This window comes from Pseudophryne corroboree, unplaced genomic scaffold, assembly GCF_028390025.1.
Source record: "Pseudophryne corroboree isolate aPseCor3 unplaced genomic scaffold, aPseCor3.hap2 scaffold_346, whole genome shotgun sequence".
Lineage (NCBI taxonomy): Eukaryota > Metazoa > Chordata > Amphibia > Anura > Myobatrachidae > Pseudophryne > Pseudophryne corroboree.
The window spans coordinates 13,675-33,480 of record NW_026970009.1 but is presented as its reverse complement, the minus strand read 5'-3'; the positions used below and the strand labels follow the sequence as shown (position 1 = coordinate 33,480).

General features: G+C 48.6%; 32 non-coding genes across 32 annotated transcripts; all 32 read left to right on the top strand.

The window, feature by feature from the left end:
* The first annotated feature begins 24 nt into the window (after positions 1–24).
* LOC135020327 (U1 spliceosomal RNA) lies at positions 25–188 on the top strand. The gene has a single exon (XR_010217764.1). It is a non-coding gene; the product is annotated as a U1 spliceosomal RNA (small nuclear RNA).
* Positions 189–340: 152 nt separating this feature from the next.
* On the top strand, positions 341–503 carry LOC135020285 (U1 spliceosomal RNA). Its single transcript, XR_010217728.1, has one exon. It is a non-coding gene; the product is annotated as a U1 spliceosomal RNA (small nuclear RNA).
* A 2,627-nt stretch (positions 504–3,130) lies between these two features.
* LOC135020262 (U1 spliceosomal RNA) lies at positions 3,131–3,294 on the top strand. The gene has a single exon (XR_010217706.1). It is a non-coding gene; the product is annotated as a U1 spliceosomal RNA (small nuclear RNA).
* A 152-nt stretch (positions 3,295–3,446) lies between these two features.
* Positions 3,447–3,609, top strand: LOC135020311 (U1 spliceosomal RNA). Its single transcript, XR_010217751.1, has one exon. It is a non-coding gene; the product is annotated as a U1 spliceosomal RNA (small nuclear RNA).
* A 671-nt stretch (positions 3,610–4,280) lies between these two features.
* On the top strand, positions 4,281–4,444 carry LOC135020340 (U1 spliceosomal RNA). Its single transcript, XR_010217776.1, has one exon. It is a non-coding gene; the product is annotated as a U1 spliceosomal RNA (small nuclear RNA).
* Positions 4,445–4,596: 152 nt separating this feature from the next.
* LOC135020303 (U1 spliceosomal RNA) lies at positions 4,597–4,759 on the top strand. The gene has a single exon (XR_010217745.1). It is a non-coding gene; the product is annotated as a U1 spliceosomal RNA (small nuclear RNA).
* A 320-nt stretch (positions 4,760–5,079) lies between these two features.
* LOC135020270 (U1 spliceosomal RNA) lies at positions 5,080–5,243 on the top strand. The gene has a single exon (XR_010217713.1). It is a non-coding gene; the product is annotated as a U1 spliceosomal RNA (small nuclear RNA).
* Positions 5,244–5,395: 152 nt separating this feature from the next.
* Positions 5,396–5,558, top strand: LOC135020299 (U1 spliceosomal RNA). The gene has a single exon (XR_010217742.1). It is a non-coding gene; the product is annotated as a U1 spliceosomal RNA (small nuclear RNA).
* A 671-nt stretch (positions 5,559–6,229) lies between these two features.
* Positions 6,230–6,393, top strand: LOC135020256 (U1 spliceosomal RNA). Its single transcript, XR_010217700.1, has one exon. It is a non-coding gene; the product is annotated as a U1 spliceosomal RNA (small nuclear RNA).
* Positions 6,394–6,545: 152 nt separating this feature from the next.
* Positions 6,546–6,708, top strand: LOC135020298 (U1 spliceosomal RNA). Its single transcript, XR_010217741.1, has one exon. It is a non-coding gene; the product is annotated as a U1 spliceosomal RNA (small nuclear RNA).
* A 671-nt stretch (positions 6,709–7,379) lies between these two features.
* LOC135020258 (U1 spliceosomal RNA) lies at positions 7,380–7,543 on the top strand. The gene has a single exon (XR_010217702.1). It is a non-coding gene; the product is annotated as a U1 spliceosomal RNA (small nuclear RNA).
* A 152-nt stretch (positions 7,544–7,695) lies between these two features.
* LOC135020297 (U1 spliceosomal RNA) lies at positions 7,696–7,858 on the top strand. Its single transcript, XR_010217740.1, has one exon. It is a non-coding gene; the product is annotated as a U1 spliceosomal RNA (small nuclear RNA).
* Positions 7,859–8,529: 671 nt separating this feature from the next.
* On the top strand, positions 8,530–8,693 carry LOC135020349 (U1 spliceosomal RNA). Its single transcript, XR_010217785.1, has one exon. It is a non-coding gene; the product is annotated as a U1 spliceosomal RNA (small nuclear RNA).
* A 152-nt stretch (positions 8,694–8,845) lies between these two features.
* On the top strand, positions 8,846–9,008 carry LOC135020291 (U1 spliceosomal RNA). Its single transcript, XR_010217734.1, has one exon. It is a non-coding gene; the product is annotated as a U1 spliceosomal RNA (small nuclear RNA).
* Positions 9,009–9,681: 673 nt separating this feature from the next.
* Positions 9,682–9,845, top strand: LOC135020329 (U1 spliceosomal RNA). The gene has a single exon (XR_010217766.1). It is a non-coding gene; the product is annotated as a U1 spliceosomal RNA (small nuclear RNA).
* Positions 9,846–9,997: 152 nt separating this feature from the next.
* LOC135020290 (U1 spliceosomal RNA) lies at positions 9,998–10,160 on the top strand. The gene has a single exon (XR_010217733.1). It is a non-coding gene; the product is annotated as a U1 spliceosomal RNA (small nuclear RNA).
* A 671-nt stretch (positions 10,161–10,831) lies between these two features.
* Positions 10,832–10,995, top strand: LOC135020255 (U1 spliceosomal RNA). The gene has a single exon (XR_010217699.1). It is a non-coding gene; the product is annotated as a U1 spliceosomal RNA (small nuclear RNA).
* Positions 10,996–11,146: 151 nt separating this feature from the next.
* On the top strand, positions 11,147–11,309 carry LOC135020305 (U1 spliceosomal RNA). The gene has a single exon (XR_010217747.1). It is a non-coding gene; the product is annotated as a U1 spliceosomal RNA (small nuclear RNA).
* Positions 11,310–11,978: 669 nt separating this feature from the next.
* Positions 11,979–12,142, top strand: LOC135020254 (U1 spliceosomal RNA). Its single transcript, XR_010217698.1, has one exon. It is a non-coding gene; the product is annotated as a U1 spliceosomal RNA (small nuclear RNA).
* Positions 12,143–12,294: 152 nt separating this feature from the next.
* Positions 12,295–12,457, top strand: LOC135020282 (U1 spliceosomal RNA). Its single transcript, XR_010217725.1, has one exon. It is a non-coding gene; the product is annotated as a U1 spliceosomal RNA (small nuclear RNA).
* A 671-nt stretch (positions 12,458–13,128) lies between these two features.
* Positions 13,129–13,292, top strand: LOC135020348 (U1 spliceosomal RNA). Its single transcript, XR_010217784.1, has one exon. It is a non-coding gene; the product is annotated as a U1 spliceosomal RNA (small nuclear RNA).
* A 152-nt stretch (positions 13,293–13,444) lies between these two features.
* On the top strand, positions 13,445–13,607 carry LOC135020295 (U1 spliceosomal RNA). The gene has a single exon (XR_010217738.1). It is a non-coding gene; the product is annotated as a U1 spliceosomal RNA (small nuclear RNA).
* A 674-nt stretch (positions 13,608–14,281) lies between these two features.
* On the top strand, positions 14,282–14,445 carry LOC135020328 (U1 spliceosomal RNA). Its single transcript, XR_010217765.1, has one exon. It is a non-coding gene; the product is annotated as a U1 spliceosomal RNA (small nuclear RNA).
* A 152-nt stretch (positions 14,446–14,597) lies between these two features.
* On the top strand, positions 14,598–14,760 carry LOC135020283 (U1 spliceosomal RNA). Its single transcript, XR_010217726.1, has one exon. It is a non-coding gene; the product is annotated as a U1 spliceosomal RNA (small nuclear RNA).
* A 671-nt stretch (positions 14,761–15,431) lies between these two features.
* Positions 15,432–15,595, top strand: LOC135020261 (U1 spliceosomal RNA). Its single transcript, XR_010217705.1, has one exon. It is a non-coding gene; the product is annotated as a U1 spliceosomal RNA (small nuclear RNA).
* Positions 15,596–15,747: 152 nt separating this feature from the next.
* Positions 15,748–15,910, top strand: LOC135020289 (U1 spliceosomal RNA). Its single transcript, XR_010217732.1, has one exon. It is a non-coding gene; the product is annotated as a U1 spliceosomal RNA (small nuclear RNA).
* A 671-nt stretch (positions 15,911–16,581) lies between these two features.
* Positions 16,582–16,745, top strand: LOC135020253 (U1 spliceosomal RNA). Its single transcript, XR_010217697.1, has one exon. It is a non-coding gene; the product is annotated as a U1 spliceosomal RNA (small nuclear RNA).
* Positions 16,746–16,897: 152 nt separating this feature from the next.
* On the top strand, positions 16,898–17,060 carry LOC135020288 (U1 spliceosomal RNA). Its single transcript, XR_010217731.1, has one exon. It is a non-coding gene; the product is annotated as a U1 spliceosomal RNA (small nuclear RNA).
* A 671-nt stretch (positions 17,061–17,731) lies between these two features.
* On the top strand, positions 17,732–17,895 carry LOC135020252 (U1 spliceosomal RNA). Its single transcript, XR_010217696.1, has one exon. It is a non-coding gene; the product is annotated as a U1 spliceosomal RNA (small nuclear RNA).
* Positions 17,896–18,047: 152 nt separating this feature from the next.
* LOC135020287 (U1 spliceosomal RNA) lies at positions 18,048–18,210 on the top strand. The gene has a single exon (XR_010217730.1). It is a non-coding gene; the product is annotated as a U1 spliceosomal RNA (small nuclear RNA).
* Positions 18,211–18,879: 669 nt separating this feature from the next.
* On the top strand, positions 18,880–19,043 carry LOC135020334 (U1 spliceosomal RNA). The gene has a single exon (XR_010217770.1). It is a non-coding gene; the product is annotated as a U1 spliceosomal RNA (small nuclear RNA).
* A 152-nt stretch (positions 19,044–19,195) lies between these two features.
* Positions 19,196–19,358, top strand: LOC135020281 (U1 spliceosomal RNA). Its single transcript, XR_010217724.1, has one exon. It is a non-coding gene; the product is annotated as a U1 spliceosomal RNA (small nuclear RNA).
* The last annotated feature ends 448 nt before the right edge of the window (positions 19,359–19,806 follow it).

Here is a 19,806-nt window from a genome sequence, read left to right as displayed (position 1 = left end):
CCCTCCCCAGCCCTATCCCAAATCATACTTATTTTGCATAGGAGATACCATGGTCATGAAGATTGTTCTCCCAGGGTGAGGTTCATACATTGCATTCTGGGTATGCTGACCCCTGTGATTTCCCCAAATGTGGGAAACTCGACTGCATTATTTGTGGTAGTGGGGGACTGTGTTTGTGCTTTCCTCTGGTCAGCTCTGGTAAAAGCCAGATTTCTTTGTCTCAGATCTTCCTCTAGCCTTGTTCTTCTTTCGAGAGTTCTCTTGTGCTGCCTCAGTTGGATCTCCTTCACTTGACAGGGGGGTGCCCGAGCAGCGACCCTCCTCAGCTCTTGCCCAACTCCTGCTTACCTGCCAGGTGAGATACTATGATCATGAAGATGCTTCTCCCAGGGCAAGGCTCACCCATTGCACTCTGGGTGTGCTGCTCCTGCGATTTCCCCAAATGTGGGAAACTTGACTGCATAATTTGTGTTTCCCCTGGTCGGCTCTCGTATAATTCAGATCTCTTTGTCTCAGGTCTCTCTCCAGCCTAGTTTGCTGTCTGTTTTCTACTTCTCTTTTCTTGAGCCGCTCCCTTCTATGCCCTTGCGCACTATCCTGACTTCTCCTGTCTGCATACTTTGTGCCTTCCAACGCACAATGCGAACTACAGGTAATGCTGCAGGGCCCACACCCTTTTAGTTGCCTTACAGAGCAGCTCTGGAGCTGTTACAGTGCCCAGCTGCTGCAAGAAATCAGCTTGAATGCTTCAGGGGCTGCGGCATGGCCAACATGAGCCCCTCACCGAAGGAGGGTGGGGGTGTTTAATGCGAACTAGGGGTCATCCAAGCGCCGCAAAAGGCTGCCATGCCCTGCATACCCCTTTTCTCTTTTCATATGCAGATGAGGGTTCCAGCCAACTTTGGCCCACTGCTTGGCTGACATCACCGTATGCAAATCCATCTTCTGCAGACCTTCCCCAAGGAATGCTTGTACTAGTTGTTGCATTTGGTTTGTTGTTTGGGGGTGCTTCAGTATTAGGCAGCCTTCTGCCCTCCCATGTTTATCTGAAAATATGTGTTCTCCCTGCAGTTGTTGTCCCCAGATGAGAGTTCCCTTGTGCTGCCTCAGTTGAATCTCCTTTACTTGACAATGGAGGCATTTTGGATTTTCTCTTTGGGTACCCTTACACCTGATGGTCTGAATGAGAGCATCGAACTGAACAACATTGGCAGTCTCTGAAGATTTTATCTATTGATTTACCTAATATATTATTTATTGAATATCCATTTATTGTATGTTTAATAAATAAACAAAATTATTAGAAGTAGCTATTTTGGGAACAGCTTTCCTCTTAGGATGAAACTGTATAATCCTGTTGTGTGTGTTCCTTTAAAGTTCTTTAGTAAAATCCACTAGTAATGATGAACATCAGATTTCTTCCTCCATCCTCTTTTTACACTTTCTCTTGGTTCTATATATATATATATTTATTTTTATTTTATTTTTTTCCCCTCCTTCTCCCAAAAGGCCCCCCTCCCTTCCCCCCCTCCCTGTTTTAAATTTTAAAATCTTTAAATCTTTAAATCTTCGAATCCTTAAATTGTCTGTTTAATATTTATTTTTATTCAATTCTTTTTGTTGTTTAAGCAGCAATGTAATTATTCCAGGGGTTAAAATAATGAAATATAGAAATAATATTAACAAAAATTAAAGGTAAAAATGAATTGATAGAATGATCCCATTAAAAGTAAATAAATAATATGGATGTTAAGCTGAGCGGGTTGGATTCGAACATGGGACTCGCTGCATAGAGTGCAGGTGATGTTTCCCCTGCGCCACAAGAGCGACTTTAGTAGTTGCATGGATTTATGTTACCCTAAAAGGTTTTATATAAGTAAATGGGGATCCTTAGTGCTGAGTCTCTGAATTATGTATATGTGATTATAGATATGAGGTATTGATTGAAAGATTAGAGGTTAATCTGTATATAGATGATATATTTTCTGTTATTTTTTAAACCACCTTGTTGCTTATTTTATTATTATTTTTAATCACCATGTTGCTTATTTTTATATTATGAAATGCCTTTATATGTGCAATTGCAATTAGAAAGTTGTTCCATATGTGAGTCATTACATGTATGCATCCAATTAGTACATGTATGTATCCAATCAACTAATTAGTAATGCTATTGGTCCGGTGCATTTTAAAAAGAGCCTGCTAGGCTGCTGATGTATCCTCTGACGAAACCGCTCTTGGATAACAGCGGAGAAACGCGTAAGCAAGGTGACTACCGGACACTCTGATTGCTGAGATATAAGCCCGTTCATGAACGAGCTACATCACGGCGGACGTCTGATGTAAAGACAGCGGTGAAGGGGAAAAAGCAATTTGAGACCGAGCAAAAGGAGGTCTCTACCCCATGGCAGGGAGGAATATCCCAACCGCGAGTGCCAATAAGATCCAGCCACGGTTAACGGGGGTCGTAGCATATCGCTGTGTTTCACCAACCATCACAGCGCTCTCCCCCTGTTTTCTTTCATTACTCACGTGAGTTACATATGAACTTTAACTGCAGTAAATAAGAGGCGTTGGTTACAACTGTTGCTGTTCATCCACAAGAAGGAATTTAATGTATCAATTACAATTGGAAAGTAACGATTACATTACAACAGCTGTATCCAGGAGGATTTTTTGGACACTTTAATAGACATTCCGTTGTCATCAAGGGCAATATGAAATAGATCCTGATTACATTTAGATATGGATAGTGGTGCCTATATATGTTGACACCATTGTATTTTATTGAATGTGGGTTTCTTCTGTCTATATATATTTTTTAAAAATAAAGAACTTGTATATTTTATTTTTTGCGCTCCCTTGATAACAAGTGTGATTATCTTTAAAATTTGGTTTATTATTGGTAGAACAGTACTACCTATGGGAGCAGCATTTTATAATATATGGTGAAAATTAATAGATGTATAAAGATGAAATAAGCAACAAATTGGTGAAATAGATAAGTTTTGATAGGAGCGCTGGGTTCTATATATATATATTGACATTTGGTTATATATATGTATAGACTTTATAAATTCTTGACAGAGATGTGCCTGAGCAGCGGCCCTCCCCAGCCCTATCCCAAATCATACTTATTTTGCATAGGAGATACCATGGTCATGAAGATTGTTCTCCCAGGGTGAGGTTCATTCATTGCATTCTGGGTATGCTGATCCCTGTGATTTCCCCAAATGTGGGAAACAGGACTGCATTATTTGTGGTAGTGAGGGACTGTGTTTGTGCTTTCCTCTGGTCAGCTCTGGTAAAAGTCAGATTTCTTTGTCTCAGATCTTCCTCTAGCCTTGTTCTTCTTTCGAGAGTTCCCTTGTGCTGCCTCAGTTGGATCTCCTTCACTTGACAGGGGGGTGCCCGAGCAGCGACCCTCCCTAGCTCTAGCCCAACTCCTACTTACCTGCCAGGTGAGATACTATGATCATGAAGGTGCTTCTCCCAGGGCAAGGCTCACCCATTGCACTCTGGGTGTGCTGCTCCTGCGGTTTCCCTAAATATTGGACACTTGACTGCATAATTTGTGTTTCCCCTGGTCGGCTCTCGTATAATTCAGATCTCTTTGTCTCAGGTCTCTCTCCAGCCTAGTTTGCTGTCTGTTTCCACTTCTCTTTTCTTGAGCCGCTCCCTTCTATGCCCTTGCGCACTATCCTGACTTCTCCCGTCTGCTTACTTTGTGCCTTCCAACGCACAATGCAAACTACAGGTAGTGCTGCAGGGCCCACGCCCTTTTACTTGCCTTACAGAGCAGCTCTGGAGCTGTTACAGTGCCCAGCTGCTGCAAGAAATCAGCTTGAATGCTTCAGGGACTGGGGCATAGCCAACATGAGCCCCTCACCGAAGGAGGGTGGAGGTGTTTAATGCGAACTAGGGGTCATCCAAGCGCCGCAAAAGGCCGCCATGCCCTGCACGCCTCTTTTCTCTTTTCATATGCAGACGAGGGTTGAAGCCAACTTTGACCCACTGCTTGGATGACATCACCATATGCAAATCCATCTGCTGCAGGCCTTCCCAAGGGAATGCTTGCACTAGTTGTTGCATTTGGTTTGTTGTTTGGGGGTGCTTCAGTATTAGGCAGCCTTCTGCCCTACCATGTTCATCTGAAAATATGTGTTCTCCCTGCAGTTGTTGTCCCCAGATGAGAGCTCCCTTGTTCTGCCTCAGTTGAATCTCCTTTACTTGACAGAGATATGCCTGAGCAGTGGCCCTCCCCAGCCCTATCCCAAATCATACTTATTTAGCATAGGAGATACCATGGTCATGAAGATTGTTCTACCAGGGTGAGGTTCATTCATTGCATTCTGGGTATGCTGACCCCTGTGATTTCCCCAAATGTGGGAAACTCGACTGCATTATTTGTGGTAGTGGGGGACTGTGTTTGTGCTTTCCTCTGGTCAGCTCTGGTAAAAGTCAGATTTATTTGTCTCAGATCTTCCTCTAGCCTTGTTCTTCTTTCGAGAGTTTCCTTGTGCTGCCTCAGTTGGATCTCCTTCACTTGACAGGGGGGTGCCCGAGCAGCGACCCTCCCCAGCTCTAGCCCAACTCCTACTTACCTGCCAGGTGAGATACTATGATCATGATGGTGCTTCTCCCAGGGCAAGGCTCACCCATTGCACTCTGGGTGTGCTGCTCCTGTGATTTTCCCAAATGTGGGACACTTGACTGCATAATTCGTGTTTCCTCTGGTCGGCTCTCGTATAATTCAGATCTCTTTGTCTCAGGTCTCTCTCCAGCCTAGTTTGCTGTCTGTTTCCACTTCTCTTTTCTTGAGCCGCTCCCTTCTATGCCCTTGCGCACTATCCAGGTCTTCCCCCAGGAATGCTTTCACTAGTTGTTGCATTTGGTTTGTTGTTTGGGGGTGCTTCAGTATTAGGTAGCCTTCTGCCCTCCCATGTTCATCAGAAAATATGTGTTCTCCCTGCAGTTGTTGTCCCCGGATGAGAGTTCCCTTGTGCTGCTTCAGTTGAATCTCCTTTACTTGAAAGAGATGTGCCTGAGCAGCGGCCCTCCCCAGCCCTATCCCAAATCATACTTATTTTGCATAGGAGATACCATGGACATGAAGATTGTTCTACCAGGGTGAGGTTCATTCATTGCATTCTGGGTATTCTGACCCGTATGATTTCCCCAAATGTGGGAAACTCGACTGCAATATTTGTGGTAGTGGGGGACTGTGTTTGTTCTTTCCTCTGGTCAGCTCTGGTAAAAGTCAGATTTATTTGTCTCAGATCTTCCTCTAGCCTTGTTCTACTTTCGAGAGTTTCCTTGTGCTGCCTCAGTTGGATCTCCTTCACTTGACAGGGGGGTGCCCGAGCAGCGACCCTCCCCAGCTCTAGCCCAACTCCTACTTACCTGCCAGGTGAGATACTATGATCATGATGGTGCTTCTCCCAGGGCAAGGCTCACCCATTGCACTCTGGGTGTGCTGCTCCTGTGGTTTCCCCAAATGTGGGAAACTTGACTGCATAATTTGTGTTTCCCCTGGTCGGCTCTCGTATAATTCAGATCTCTTTGTCTCAGGTCTCTCTCCAGCCTAGTTTGCTGTCTGTTTCCACTTCTCTTTTCTTGAGCCGCTCCCTTCTATGCCCTTGCGCACTATCCTGACTTCTCCCCTCTGCTTACTTTGTGCCTTCCAACGCACAATGCAAACTACAGGTAGTGCTGCAGGGCCCACGCCCTTTTACTTGCCTTACAGAGCAGCTCTGGAGCTGTTACAGTGCCCAGCTGCTGCAAGAAATCAGCTTGAATGCTTCAGGGGCTGGGGCATAGCCAACATGAGCCCCACACCGAAGGAGGGTGGAGGTGTTTAATGCGAACTAGGGGTCATCCAAGCGCCGCAATAGGCCGCCATGCCCTGCACGCCCCTTTTCTCTTTTCATATGCAGACGAGGGTTGAAGCCAACTTTGACCCACTGCTTGGATGACATCACCATATGCAAATCCATCTGCTGCAGGCCTTCCCCCAGGAATGCTTGCACTAGTTGTTGCATTTGGTTTGTTGTTTGGGGGTGCTTCAGTATTAGGCAGCCTTCTGCCCTACCATGTTCATCTGAAAATATGTGTTCTCCCTGCAGTTGTTGTCCCCAGATGAGAGTTCCCTTGTGCTGCCTTAGTTGAATCTCCTTTACTTGACAGAGATGTGCCTGAGCAGCGGCCCTCCCCAGCCCTATCCCAAATCATACTTATTTTGCATAGGAGATACCATGGTCATGAAGATTGTTCTCCCAGGATGAGGTTCATTCATTGCATTCTGGGTATGCTGACCCCTATGATTTCCCCAAATGTGGGAAACTCGACTGCATTATTTGTAGTAGTGGGGGACTGTGTTTGTTCTTTCCTCTGGTCAGCTCTGGTAAAAGTCAGATTTATTTGTCTCAGATCTTCCTCTAGCCTTGTTCTTCTTTCGAGAGTTTCCTTGTGCTGCCTCAGTTGGATCTCCTTCACTTGACAGGGGGGTGCCCGAGCAGCGACCCTCCCCATCTCTAGCCCAACTCCTACTTACCTGCCAGGTGAGATACTATGATCATGATGGTGCTTCTCCCAGGGCAAGGCTCACCCATTGCACTCTGGGTGTGCTGCTCCTGTGGTTTCCCCAAATGTGGGAAACTTGACTGCATAATTTGTGTTTCCCCTGGTCGGCTCTCGTATAATTCAGATCTCTTTGTCTCAGGTCTCTCTCCAGCCTAGTTTGCTGTCTGTTTCCACTTCTCTTTTCTTGAGCCGCTCCCTTCTATGCCCTTGCGCACTATCCTGACTTCTCCCCTCTGCTTACTTTGTGCCTTCCAACGCACAATGCAAACTACAGGTAGTGCTGCAGGGCCCACGCCCTTTTACTTGCCTTACAGAGCAGCTCTGGAGCTGTTACAGTGCCCAGCTGCTGCAAGAAATCAGCTTGAATGCTTCAGGGGCTGGGGCATAGCCAACATGAGCCCCACACCGAAGGAGGGTGGAGGTGTTTAATGCGAACTAGGGGTCATCCAAGCGCCGCAATAGGCCGCCATGCCCTGCACGCCCCTTTTCTCTTTTCATATGCAGACGAGGGTTGAAGCCAACTTTGACCCACTGCTTGGATGACATCACCATATGCAAATCCATCTGCTGCAGGCCTTCCCCCAGGAATGCTTGCACTAGTTGTTGCATTTGGTTTGTTGTTTGGGGGTGCTTCAGTATTAGGCAGCCTTCTGCCCTACCATGTTCATCTGAAAATATGTGTTCTCCCTGCAGTTGTTGTCCCCAGATGAGAGTTCCCTTGTGCTGCCTTAGTTGAATCTCCTTTACTTGACAGAGATGTGCCTGAGCAGCGGCCCTCCCCAGCCCTATCCCAAATCATACTTATTTTGCATAGGAGATACCATGGTCATGAAGATTGTTCTCCCAGGATGAGGTTCATTCATTGCATTCTGGGTATGCTGACCCCTATGATTTCCCCAAATATGGGAAACTCGACTGCATTATTTGTAGTAGTGGGGGACTGTGTTTGTTCTTTCCTCTGGTCAGCTCTGGTAAAAGTCAGATTTATTTGTCTCAGATCTTCTTCTAGCCTTGTTCTTCTTTCGAGAGTTTCCTTGTGCTGCCTAGGTTGGATCTCCTTCACTTGACAGGGGGGTGCCCGAGCAGCGACCCTCCCCAGCTCTAACCCAACTCCTACTTACCTGCCAGGTGAGATACTATGATCATGAAGGTGCTTCTCCCACGGCAAGGCTCACCCATTGCACTCTGGGTGTGCTGCTCCTGTGATTTCCCCAAATGTGGGAAACTTGACTGCATAATTTGTGTTTCCCCTGGTCGGCTCTCGTATAATTCAGATCTCTTTGTCTCAGGTCTCTCTCCAGCCTAGTTTGCTGTCTGTTTCCACTTCTCTTTTCTTGAGCCGCTCCCTTCTATGCCCTTGCGCACTATCCTGACTTCTCCCGTCTGCTTACTTTGTGCCTTCCAACGCACAATGCGAACTACAGGTAGTGCAGCTTGTCCCACACCCTTTTATTTGCCTTATAGAGCAGCTCTGGAGCTGTTACAGTGCCCAGCTGCTGCAAGAAATCAGCTTGAATGCTTCAGGGGCTGGGGCATAGCCAACATGAGCCCCACACCGAAGGAGGGTGGAGGTGTTTAATGCGAACTAGGGGTCATCCAAGCGCCGCAAAAGGCTGCCATGCCCTGCACGCCCCTGTTCTCTTTTCATATGCAGACGAGGGTTGAAGCCAACTTTGACCCACTGCTTGGATGACATCACCATATGCAAATCCATCTGCTGCAGGCCTTCCCCCAGGAATGCTTGCACTAGTTGTTGCATTTGGTTTGTTGTTTGGGGGTGCTTCAGTATTAGGTAGCCTTCTGCCCTCCCATGTTCATCTGAAAATATGTGTTCTCCCTGCAGTTGTTGTCCCCAGATGAGAGTTCCCTTGTGCTGCCTCAGTTGAATCTCCTTTACTTGACAGAGATGTGCCTGAGCAGCGGCCCTCCCCAGCCCTATCCCAAATCATACTTATTTTGCATAGGAGATACCATGGTCATGAAGATTGTTCTCCCAGGGTGAGGTTCATTCATTGCATTCTGGGTATGCTGACCCGTATGATTTCCCCAAATGTGGGAAACTCGACTGCATTATTTGTGGTAGTGGGGGACTGTGTTTGTTCTTTCCTCTGGTCAGCTCTGGTAAAAGTCAGATTTATTTGTCTCAGATCTTCCTCTAGCCTTGTTCTTCTTTCGAGAGTTTCCTTGTGCTGCCTCAGTTGGATCTCCTTCACTTGACAGGGGGGTGCCCGAGCAGCGACCCTCCCCAGCTCTAGCCCAACTCCTACTTACCTGCCAGGTGAGATACTATGATCATGATGGTGCTTCTCCCAGGGCAAGGCTCACCCATTGCACTCTGGGTGTGCTGCTCCTGTGATTTCCCCAAATGTGGGAAACTTGACTGCATAATTTGTGTTTCCCCTGGTCGGCTCTCGTATAATTCAGATCTCTTTGTCTCAGGTCTCTCTCCAGCCTAGTTTGCTGTCTGTTTCCACTTCTCTTTTCTTGAGCCGCTCCCTTCTATGCCCTTGCGCACTATCCTGACTTCTCCCGTCTGCTTAATTTGTGCCTTCCAACGCACAATGCGAACTACAGGTAGTGCTGCAGGGCCCACGCCCTTTTACTTGCCTTACAGATCAGCTCTGGAGCTGTTACAGTGCCCAGCTGCTGCAAGAAATCAGCTTGAATGCTTCAGGGGCTGGGGCATAGCCAACATGAGCCCCACACACTGAAGGAGGGTGGAGGTGTTTAATGCGAACTAGGGGTCATCCAAGCGCCGCAAAAGGCTGCCATGCCCTGCACGCCCCTTTTCTCTTTTCATATGCAGACGAGGGTTGAGGCCAACTTTGACCCACTGCTTGGATGACATCACCATATGCAAATCCATCTGCTGCAGGCCTTCCCCCAGGAATGCTTGCACAAGTTGTTGCATTTGGTTTGTTGTTTGGGGGTTCTTCAGTATTAGGCAACCTTCTGCCCTCCCATGTTCATCTGAAAATATGTGTTCTCCCTGGAGTTGTTGTCCCCAGATGAGAGTTCCCTTGTGCTGCCTCAGTTAAATCTCCTTTACTTGACAGAGATGTGCCTGAGCAGCGGCCCTCCCCAGCCCTATCCCAAATCATACTTATTTTGCATAGGAGATACCATGGTCATGAAGATTGTTCTCCCAGGGTGAGGTTCAGTCATTGCATTCTGGGTATGCTGACCCCTGTGATTTCCCCAAATGTGGGAAACTCGACTGCATTATTTGTGGTAGTGGGGGACTGTGTTTGTGCTTTCCTCTGGTCAGCTCTGGTAAAAGTCAGATTTCTTTGTCTCAGATCTTCCTATAGCCTTGTTCTTCTTTCGAGAGTTTCCTTGTGCTGCCTCAGTTGGATCTCCTTCACTTGACAGGGGGGTGCCCGAGCAGCGACCCTCCCCAGCTCTAGCCCAACTCCTACTTACCTGCCAGGTGAGATACTATGATCATGATGGTGCTTCTCCCAGGGCAAGGCTCACCCATTGCACTCTGGGTGTGCTGCTCCTGTGATTTCCCCAAATGTGGGAAACTTGACTGCATAATTTGTGTTTCCCCTGGTCGGCTCTCGTATAATTCAGATCTCTTTGTCTCAGATGTCTCTCCAGCCTAGTTTGCTGTATATTTTCACTTCTCTTTTCTTGAGCCGCTACCTTCTATGCCCTTGCGCACTATCCTGACTTCTCCCCTCTGCTTAATTTGTGCGTTCCAACGCACAATGCAAACTACATTTAGTGCTGCAGGGCCCACGCCCTTTTACTTGCCTTACAGAGCAGCTCTGGAGCTGTTACAGTGCCCAGCTGCTGCAAGAAATCAGCTTGAATGCTTCAGGGGCTGGGGCATAGCCAACATGAGCCCCACACCGCAGGAGGGTGGAGGTGTTTAATGCGAACTAGGGGTCATCCAAGCGCCGCAATAGGCCGCCATGCCGTGCACGCCCCTTTTCTCTTTTCATATGCAGACGAGGGTTGAAGCCAACTTTGACCCACTGCTTGGATGACATCACCATATGCAAATCCATCTGCTGCAGGCCTTCCCCCAGGAATGCTTGCACTAGTTGTTGCATTTGGTTTGTTGTTTGGGGGTGCTTCAGTATTAGGCAGCCTTCTGCCCTACCATGTTCATCTGAAAATATGTGTTCTCCCTGCAGTTGTTGTCCCCAGATGAGAGTTCCCTTGTGCTGCCTTAGTTGAATCTCCTTTACTTGACAGAGATGTGCCTGAGCAGCGGCCCTCCCCAGCCCTATCCCAAATCATACTTATTTTGCATAGGAGATACCATGGTCATGAAGATTGTTCTCCCAGGATGAGGTTCATTCATTGCATTCTGGGTATGCTGACCCCTATGATTTCCCCAAATGTGGGAAACTCGACTGCATTATTTGTAGTAGTGGGGGACTGTGTTTGTTCTTTCCTCTGGTCAGCTCTGGTAAAGTCAGATTTATTTGTCTCAGATCTTCCTCTAGCCTTGTTCTTCTTTCGAGAGTTTCCTTGTGCTGCCTCTGTTGGATCTACTTCACTTGACAGGGGGGTGCCCGAGCAGCGACCCTCCCCAGCTCTAGCCCAACTCCTTCTTACCTGCCAGGTGAGATACTATGATCATGATGGTGCTTCTCCCAGGGCAAGGCTCACCCATTGCACTCTGGGTGTGCTGCTCCTGTGATTTCCCCAAATGTGGGAAACTTGACTGCATAATTTGTGTTTCCCCTGGTCGGCTCTCGTATAATTCAGATCTAATTGTCTCAGGTCTCTCTAGCCTAGTTTGCTGTCTGTTTCCACTTCTCTTTTCTTGAGCCGCTCCCTTCTATGCCCTTGCGCACTATCCTGACTTCTCCCCTCTGCTTACTTTGTGCCTTCCAACGCACAATGCAAACTACAGGTAGTGCTGCAGGGCCCACGCCCTTTTACTTGCCTTACAGAGCAGCTCTGGAGCTGTTACAGTGCCCAGCTGCTGCAAGAAATCAGCTTGAATGCTTCAGGGGCTGGGGCATAGCCAACATGAGCCCCACACCGAAGGAGGGTGGAGGTGTTTAATGCGAACTAGGGGTCATCCAAGCGCCGCAATAGGCCGCCATGCCCTGCACGCCCCTTTTCTCTTTTCATATGCAGACGAGGGTTGAAGCCAACTTTGACCCACTGCTTGGATGACATCACCATATGCAAATCCATCTGCTGCAGGCCTTCCCCCAGGAATGCTTGCACTAGTTGTTGCATTTGGTTTGTTGTTTGGGGGTGCTTCAGTATTAGGCAGCCTTCTGCCCTACCATGTTCATCTGAAAATATGTGTTCTCCCTGCAGTTGTTGTCCCCAGATGAGAGTTCCCTTGTGCTGCCTTAGTTGAATCTCCTTTACTTGACAGAGATGTGCCTGAGCAGCGGCCCTCCCCAGCCCTATCCCAAATCATACTTATTTTGCATAGGAGATACCATGGTCATGAAGATTGTTCTCCCAGGATGAGGTTCATTCATTGCATTCTGGGTATGCTGACCCCTATGATTTCCCCAAATGTGGGAAACTCGACTGCATTATTTGTAGTAGTGGGGGACTGTGTTTGTTCTTTCCTCTGGTCAGCTCTGGTTAAAGTCAGATTTATTTGTCTCAGATCTTCTTCTAGCCTTGTTCTTCTTTCGAGAGTTTCCTTGTGCTGCCTAGGTTGGATCTCCTTCACTTGACAGGGGGGTGCCCGAGCAGCGACCCTCCCCAGCTCTAGCCCAACTCCTACTTACCTGCCAGGTGAGATACTATGATCATGAAGGTGCTTCTCCCAGGGCAAGGCTCACCCATTGCACTCTGGGTGTGCTGCTCCTGTGATTTCCCCAAATGTGGGAAACTTGACTGCATAATTTGTGTTTCCCCTGGTCGGCTCTCGTATAATTCAGATCTCTTTGTCTCAGGTCTCTCTCCAGCCTAGTTTGCTGTCTGTTTCCACTTCTCTTTTCTTGAGCCGCTCCCTTCTATGCCCTTGCGCACTATCCTGACTTCTCCCGTCTGCTTACTTTGTGCCTTCCAACGCACAATGCGAACTACAGGTAGTGCAGCTTGTCCCACACCCTTTTATTTTCCTTACAGAGCAGCTCTGGAGCTGTTACAGTGCCCAACTGCTGCAAGAAATCAGCTTGAATGCTTCAGGGGCTGGGGCATAGCCAACATGAGCCCCACACCGAAGGAGGGTGGAGGTGTTTAATGTGAACTAGGGGTCATCCAAGCGCCGCAAAAGGCTGCCATGCCCTGCACGCCTCTGTTCTCTTTTCATATGCAGACGAGGGTTGAAGCCAACTTTGACCCACTGCTTGGATGACATCACCATATGCAAATCCATCTGCTGCAGGCCTTCCCCCAGGAATGCTTGCACTAGTTGTTGCATTTGGTTTGTTGTTTGGGGGTGCTTCAGTATTAGGTAGCCTTCTGCCCTCCCATGTTCATCTGAAAATATGTGTTCTCCCTGCAGTTGTTGTCCCCAGATGAGAGTTCCCTTGTGCTGCCTCAGTTGAATCTCCTTTACTTGACAGAGATGTGCCTGAGCAGCGGCCCTCCCCAGCCCTATCCCAAATCATACTTATTTTGCATAGGAGATACCATGGTCATGAAGATTGTTCTCCCAGGGTGAGGTTCATTCATTGCATTCTGGGTATGCTGACCCGTATGATTTCCCCAAATGTGGGAAACTCGACTGCATTATTTGTGGTAGTGGGGGACTGTGTTTGTTCTTTCCTCTGGTCAGCTCTGGTAAAAGTCAGATTTCTTTGTCTCAGATCTTCCTCTAGCCTTGTTCTTCTTTCGAGAGTTTCCTTGTGCTGCCTCAGTTGGATCTCCTTCACTTGACAGGGGGGTGCCCGAGCAGCGACCCTCCCCAGCTCTAGCCCAACTCCTACTTACCTGCCAGGTGAGATACTATGATCATGATGGTGCTTCTCCCAGGGCAAGGCTCACCCATTGCACTGTGGGTGTGCTGCTCCTGTGATTTCCCCAAATGTGGGAAACTTGACTGCATAATTTGTGTTTCCCCTGGTCGGCTCTCGTATAATTCAGATCTCTTTGTCTCAGGTCTCTCTCCAGCCTAGTTTGCTGTCTGTTTCCACTTCTCTTTTCTTGAGCCGCTCCCTTCTATGCCCTTGCGCACTATCCTGACTTCTCCCGTCTGCTTAATTTGTACCTTCCAACGCACAATGCGAACTACAGGTAGTGCTGCAGGGCCCACGCCCTTTTACTTGCCTTACAGATCAGCTCTGGAGCTGTTACAGTGCCCAGCTGCTGCAAGAAATCAGCTTGAATGCTTCAGGGGCTGGGGCATAGCCAACATGAGCCCCACACACTGAAGGAGGGTGGAGGTGTTTAATGCGAACTAGGGGTCATCCAAGCGCCGCAAAAGGCTGCCATGCCCTGCACGCCCCTTTTCTCTTTTCAAATGCAGACGAGGGTTGAGTCCAACTTTGACCCACTGCTTGGATGACATCACCATATGCAAATCCATCTGCTGCAGGCCTTCCCCCCAGGAATGCTTGCACAAGTTGTTGCATTTGGTTTGTTGTTTGGGGGTGCTTCAGTATTAGGCAACCTTCTGCCCTCCCATGTTCATCTGAAAATATGTGTTCTCCCTGGAGTTGTTGTCCCCAGATGAGAGTTCCCTTGTGCTGCCTCAGTTAAATCTCCTTTACTTGACAGAGATGTGCCTGAGCAGCGGCCCTCCCCAGCCCTATCCCAAATCATACTTATTTTGCATAGGAGATACCATGGTCATGAAGATTGTTCTCCCAGGGTGAGGTTCAGTCATTGCATTCTGGGTATGCTGACCCCTGTGATTTCCCCAAATGTGGGAAACTCGACTGCATTATTTGTGGTAGTGGGGGACTGTGTTTGTGCTTTCCTCTGGTCAGCTCTGGTAAAAGTCAGATTTCTTTGTCTCAGATCTTCCTATAGCCTTGTTCTTCTTCCGAGACTTCCCTTGTGCTACCTCAGTTGGATCTCCTTCACTTGACAGGGGGGTGCCCGAGCAGCGACCCTCCCCAGCTCTAGCTCCACTCCTACTTACCTGCCAGGTGAGATACTATGATCAGGAAGGTGCTTCTCCCAGGGCAAGGCTCACCCATTGCACTCTGGGTGTGCTGCTCCTGTGATTTCCCCAAATGTGGGACACTTGACTGCATAATTTGTGTTTCCTCTGGTCGGCTCTCGTATAATTCAGATCTCTTTGTCTCAGGTCTCTCTCCAGCCTAGTTTGCTGTATGTTTCCACTTCTCTTTTTTTGAGCCGCTCCCTTCTATTCCCTTGCGCACTATCCTGACTTCTCCCGTCTGCTTACTTTGTGCCTTCCAACGCACAATGCGAACTACAGGTAGTGCTGCAGGTCCCACACCCTTTTATTTGCCTTACAGAGCAGCTCTGGAGCTGTTACAGTGCCCAGCTGCTGCAAGAAATCAGCTTGAATGCTTCAGGGGCTGGGGCATAGCCAACATGAGCCCCACACCGAAGGAGGGTGGAGGTGTTTAATGCGAACTAGGGGTCATCCAAGCGCCGCAAAAGGCTGCCATGCCCTGCACGCCTCTGTTCTCTTTTCATATGCAGACGAGGGTTGAAGCCAACTTTGACCCACTGCTTGGATGACATCACCATATGCAAATCCATCTGCTGCAGGCCTTCCCCCAGGAATGCTTTCACTAGTTGTTGCATTTGGTTTGTTGTTTGGGGGTGCTTCAGTATTAGGTAGCCTTCTGCCCTCCCATGTTCATCAGAAAATATGTGTTCTCCCTGCAGTTGTTGTCCCCGGATGAGAGTTCCCTTGTGCTGCTTCAGTTGAATCTCCTTTACTTGACAGAGATGTGCCTGAGCAGCGGCCCTCCCCAGCCCTATCCCAAATCATACTTATTTTGCATAGGAGATACCATGGTCATGAAGATTGTTCTCCCAGGGTGAGGTTCTTTTATTGCATTCTGGGTATTCTGACCCGTATGATTTCCCCAAATGTGGGAAACTCGACTGCATTATTTGTGGTAGTGGGGGACTGTGTTTGTGCTTTCCTCTGGTCAGCTCTGGTAAAAGTCAGATTTCTTTGTCTCAGATCTTCCTATAGCCTTGTTCTTCTTCCGAGACTTCCCTTGTGCTACCTCAGTTGGATCTCCTTCACTTGACAGGGGGGTGCCCGAGCAGCGACCCTCCCCAGCTCTAGCTCCACTCCTACTTACCTGCCAGGTGAGATACTATGATCATGATGGTGCTTCTCCCAGGGCAAGGCTCACCCATTGCACTCTGGGTGTGCTGCTCCTGTGATTTCCCCAAATGTGGGAAACTTGACTGCATAATTTGTGTTTCCCCTGGTCGGCTCTCGTATAATTCAGATCTCTTTGTCTCAGGTCTCTCTCCAGCCTAGTTTGCTGTCTGTTTTCACTTCTCTTTTCTTGAGCCGCTCCCTTCTATGCCCTTGCGCACTATCCTGACTTCTCCCCTCTGCTTAATTTGTGCGTTCCAACGCACAATGCAAACTACAGGTAGTGCTGCAGGGCCCACGCCCTTTTACTTGCCTTACAGAGCAGCTCTGGAGCTGTTACAGTGCCCAGCTGCTGCAAGAAATCAGCTTGAATGCTTCAGGGGCTGGGGCATAGCCAACATGAGCCCCACACCGAAGGAGGGTGGAGGTGTTTAATGCGAACTAGGGGTCATCCAAGCGCCGCAATAGGCCGCCATGCCCTGCACGCCCCTTTTCTCTTTTCATATGCAGACGAGGGTTGAAGCCAACTTTGACCCACTGCTTGGATGACATCACCATATGCAAATCCATCTGCTGCAGGCCTTCCCCCAGGAATGCTTGCACTAGTTGTTGCATTTGGTTTGTTGTTTGGGGGTGCTTCAGTATTAGGCAGCCTTCTGCCCTACCATGTTCATCTGAAAATATGTGTTCTCCCTGCAGTTGTTGTCCCCAGATGAGAGTTCCCTTGTGCTGCCTTAGTTGAATCTCCTTTACTTGACAGAGATGTGCCTGAGCAGCGGCCCTCCCCAACCCTATCCCAAATCATACTTATTTTGCATAGGAGATACCATGGTCATGAAGATTGTTCTCCCAGGATGAGGTTCATTCATTGCATTCTGGGTATGCTGACCCCTATGATTTCCCCAAATGTGGGAAACTCGACTGCATTATTTGTAGTAGTGGGGGACTGTGTTTGTTCTTTCCTCTGGTCAGCTCTGGTAAAAGTCAGATTTATTTGTCTCAGATCTTTCTCTAGCCTTGTTCTACTTTCGAGAGTTTCCTTGTGCTGCCTCAGTTGGATCTCCTTCACTTGACAGGGGGGTGCCCGAGCAGCGACCCTCCCCAGCTCTAGCCCAACTCCTACTTACCTGCCAGGTGAGATACTATGATCATGATGGTGCTTCTCCCAGGGCAAGGCTCACCCATTGCACTCTGGGTGTGCTGCTCCTGTGATTTCCCCAAATGTGGGAAACTTGACTGCATAATTTGTGTTTCCCCTGGTCGGCTCTCGTATAATTCAGATCTCTTTGTCTCAGGTCTCTCTCCAGCCTAGTTTGCTGTCTGTTTTCACTTCTCTTTTCTTGAGCCGCTCCCTTCTATGCCCTTGCGCACTATCCTGACTTCTCCCCTCTGCTTAATTTGTGCGTTCCAACGCACAATGCAAACTACAGGTAGTGCTGCAGGGCCCACGCCCTTTTACTTGCCTTACAGAGCAGCTCTGGAGCTGTTACAGTGCCCAGCTGCTGCAAGAAATCAGCTTGAATGCTTCAGGGGCTGGGGCATAGCCAACATGAGCCCCACACCGAAGGAGGGTGGAGGTGTTTAATGCGAACTAGGGGTCATCCAAGCGCCGCAATAGGCCGCCATGCCCTGCACGCCCCTTTTCTCTTTTCATATGCAGACGAGGGTTGAAGCCAACTTTGACCCACTGCTTGGATGACATCACCATATGCAAATCCATCTGCTGCAGGCCTTCCCCCAGGAATGCTTGCACTAGTTGTTGCATTTGGTTTGTTGTTTGGGGGTGCTTCAGTATTAGGCAGCCTTCTGCCCTACCATGTTCATCTGAAAATATGTGTTCTCCCTGCAGTTGTTGTCCCCAGATGAGAGTTCCCTTGTGCTGCCTTAGTTGAATCTCCTTTACTTGACAGAGATGTGCCTGAGCAGCGGCCCTCCCCAACCCTATCCCAAATCATACTTATTTTGCATAGGAGATACCATGGTCATGAAGATTGTTCTCCCAGGATGAGGTTCATTCATTGCATTCTGGGTATGCTGACCCCTATGATTTCCCCAAATGTGGGAAACTCGACTGCATTATTTGTAGTAGTGGGGGACTGTGTTTGTTCTTTCCTCTGGTCAGCTCTGGTAAAAGTCAGATTTATTTGTCTCAGATCTTCCTCTAGCCTTGTTCTTCTTTCGAGAGTTTCCTTGTGCTGCCTCAGTTGGATCTCCTTCACTTGACAGGGGGGTGCCCGAGCAGCGACCCTCCCCAGCTCTAGCCCAACTCCTACTTACCTGCCAGGTGAGATACTATGATCATGATGGTGCTTCTCCCAGGGCAAGGCTCACCCATTGCACTCTGGGTGTGCTGCTCCTGTGATTTCCCCAAATGTGGGAAACTTGACTGCATAATTTGTGTTTCCCCTGGTCGGCTCTCGTATAATTCAGATCTCTTTGTCTCAGGTCTCTCTAGCCTAGTTTGCTGTCTGTTTCCACTTCTCTTTTCTTGAGCCGCTCCCTTCTATGCCCTTGCGCACTATCCTGACTTCTCCCGTCTGCTTAATTTGTGCCTTCCAACGCACAATGCGAACTACAGGTAGTGCTGCAGGGCCCACACCCTTTTACTTGCCTTACAGTACAGCTCTGGAGCTGTTACAGTGCCCAGCTGCTGTAAGAAATCAGCTTGAATGCTTCAGGGGCTGGGGCATAGCCAACATGAGCCCCACACCGAAGGAGGGTGGAGGTGTTTAATGCGAACTAGTAGTCATCCAAGCACCGCAAAAGGCTGCCATGCCCTGCACGCCCCTGTTCTCTTTTCATATGCAGACGAGGGTTGAAGCCAACTTTGACTCACTGCTTGGATGACATCACCATATGCAAATCCATCTGCTGCAGGCCTTCCCCCAGGAATGCTTGCACTAGTTGTTGCATTTGGTTTGTTGTTTGCGGGTTCTTTAGTATTAGGCAGCCTTCTGCCCTCCCATGTTCATCTGAAAATATGTGTTCTCCCTGGAGTTGTTGTCCCCAGATGAGAGTTCCCTTGTGCTGCCTCAGTTGAATCTCCTTTACTTGACAGAGATGTGCCTGAGCAGCGGCCCTCCCCAGCCCTATCCCAAATCATACTCATTTTGCATAGGAGATACCATGGTCATGAAGATTGTTCTCCCAGGGTGAGGTTCATTCATTGCATTCTGGGTATGCTGACCCCTGTGATTTCCCCAAATGTGGGAAACTCGACTGCATTATTTGTGGTAGTGGGGGACTGTGTTTGTGCTTTCCTCTGGTCAGCTCTGGTAAAAGTCAGATTTATTTGTCTCAGATTTTCCTCTAGCCTTGTTCTTCTTTTGAGAGTTCCCTTGTGCTGCCTCAGTTGGATCTCCTTCACTTGACAGGGAGTTGCCCGAGCAGCGACCCTCCCCAGCTCTAGCCCAACTCCTACTTACCTGCCAGGTGAGATACTATGATCATGAAGGTGCTTCTCCCAGGGCAAGGCTCACCCATTGCACTCTGGGTGTGCTGCTCCTGTGATTTCCCCAAATGTGGGAAACTTGACTGCATAATTTGTGTTTCCCCTGGTCGGCTCTCGTATAATTCAGATCTCTTTGTCTCAGGTCTCTCTCCAGCCTAGTTTGCTGTCTGTTTCCACTTCTCTTTTCTTGAGCCGCTCCCTTCTATGCCCTTGCGCACTATCCTGACTTCTCCCGTCCGCTTACTTTGTGCGTTCCAACGCACAATGCAAACTACAGGTAGTGCTGCAGGGCCCACGCCCTTTTACTTGCCTTACAGAATAGCTCTGGAGCTGTTACAGTGCCCAGCTGCTGCAAGAAATCAGCTTGAATGCTTCAGGGGCTGGGGCATAGCCAACATGAGCCCCACACCGAAGGAGGGTGAAGGTGTTTAATGCGAACTAGGGGTCATCCAAGCGCCGCAAAAGGCTGCCATGCCCTGCACACCCCTTTTCTCTTTTCATATGCAGACGAGGGTTGAAGCCAACTTTGACCCACTGCTTGGATGACATCACCATATGCAAATCCATCTGCTGCAGG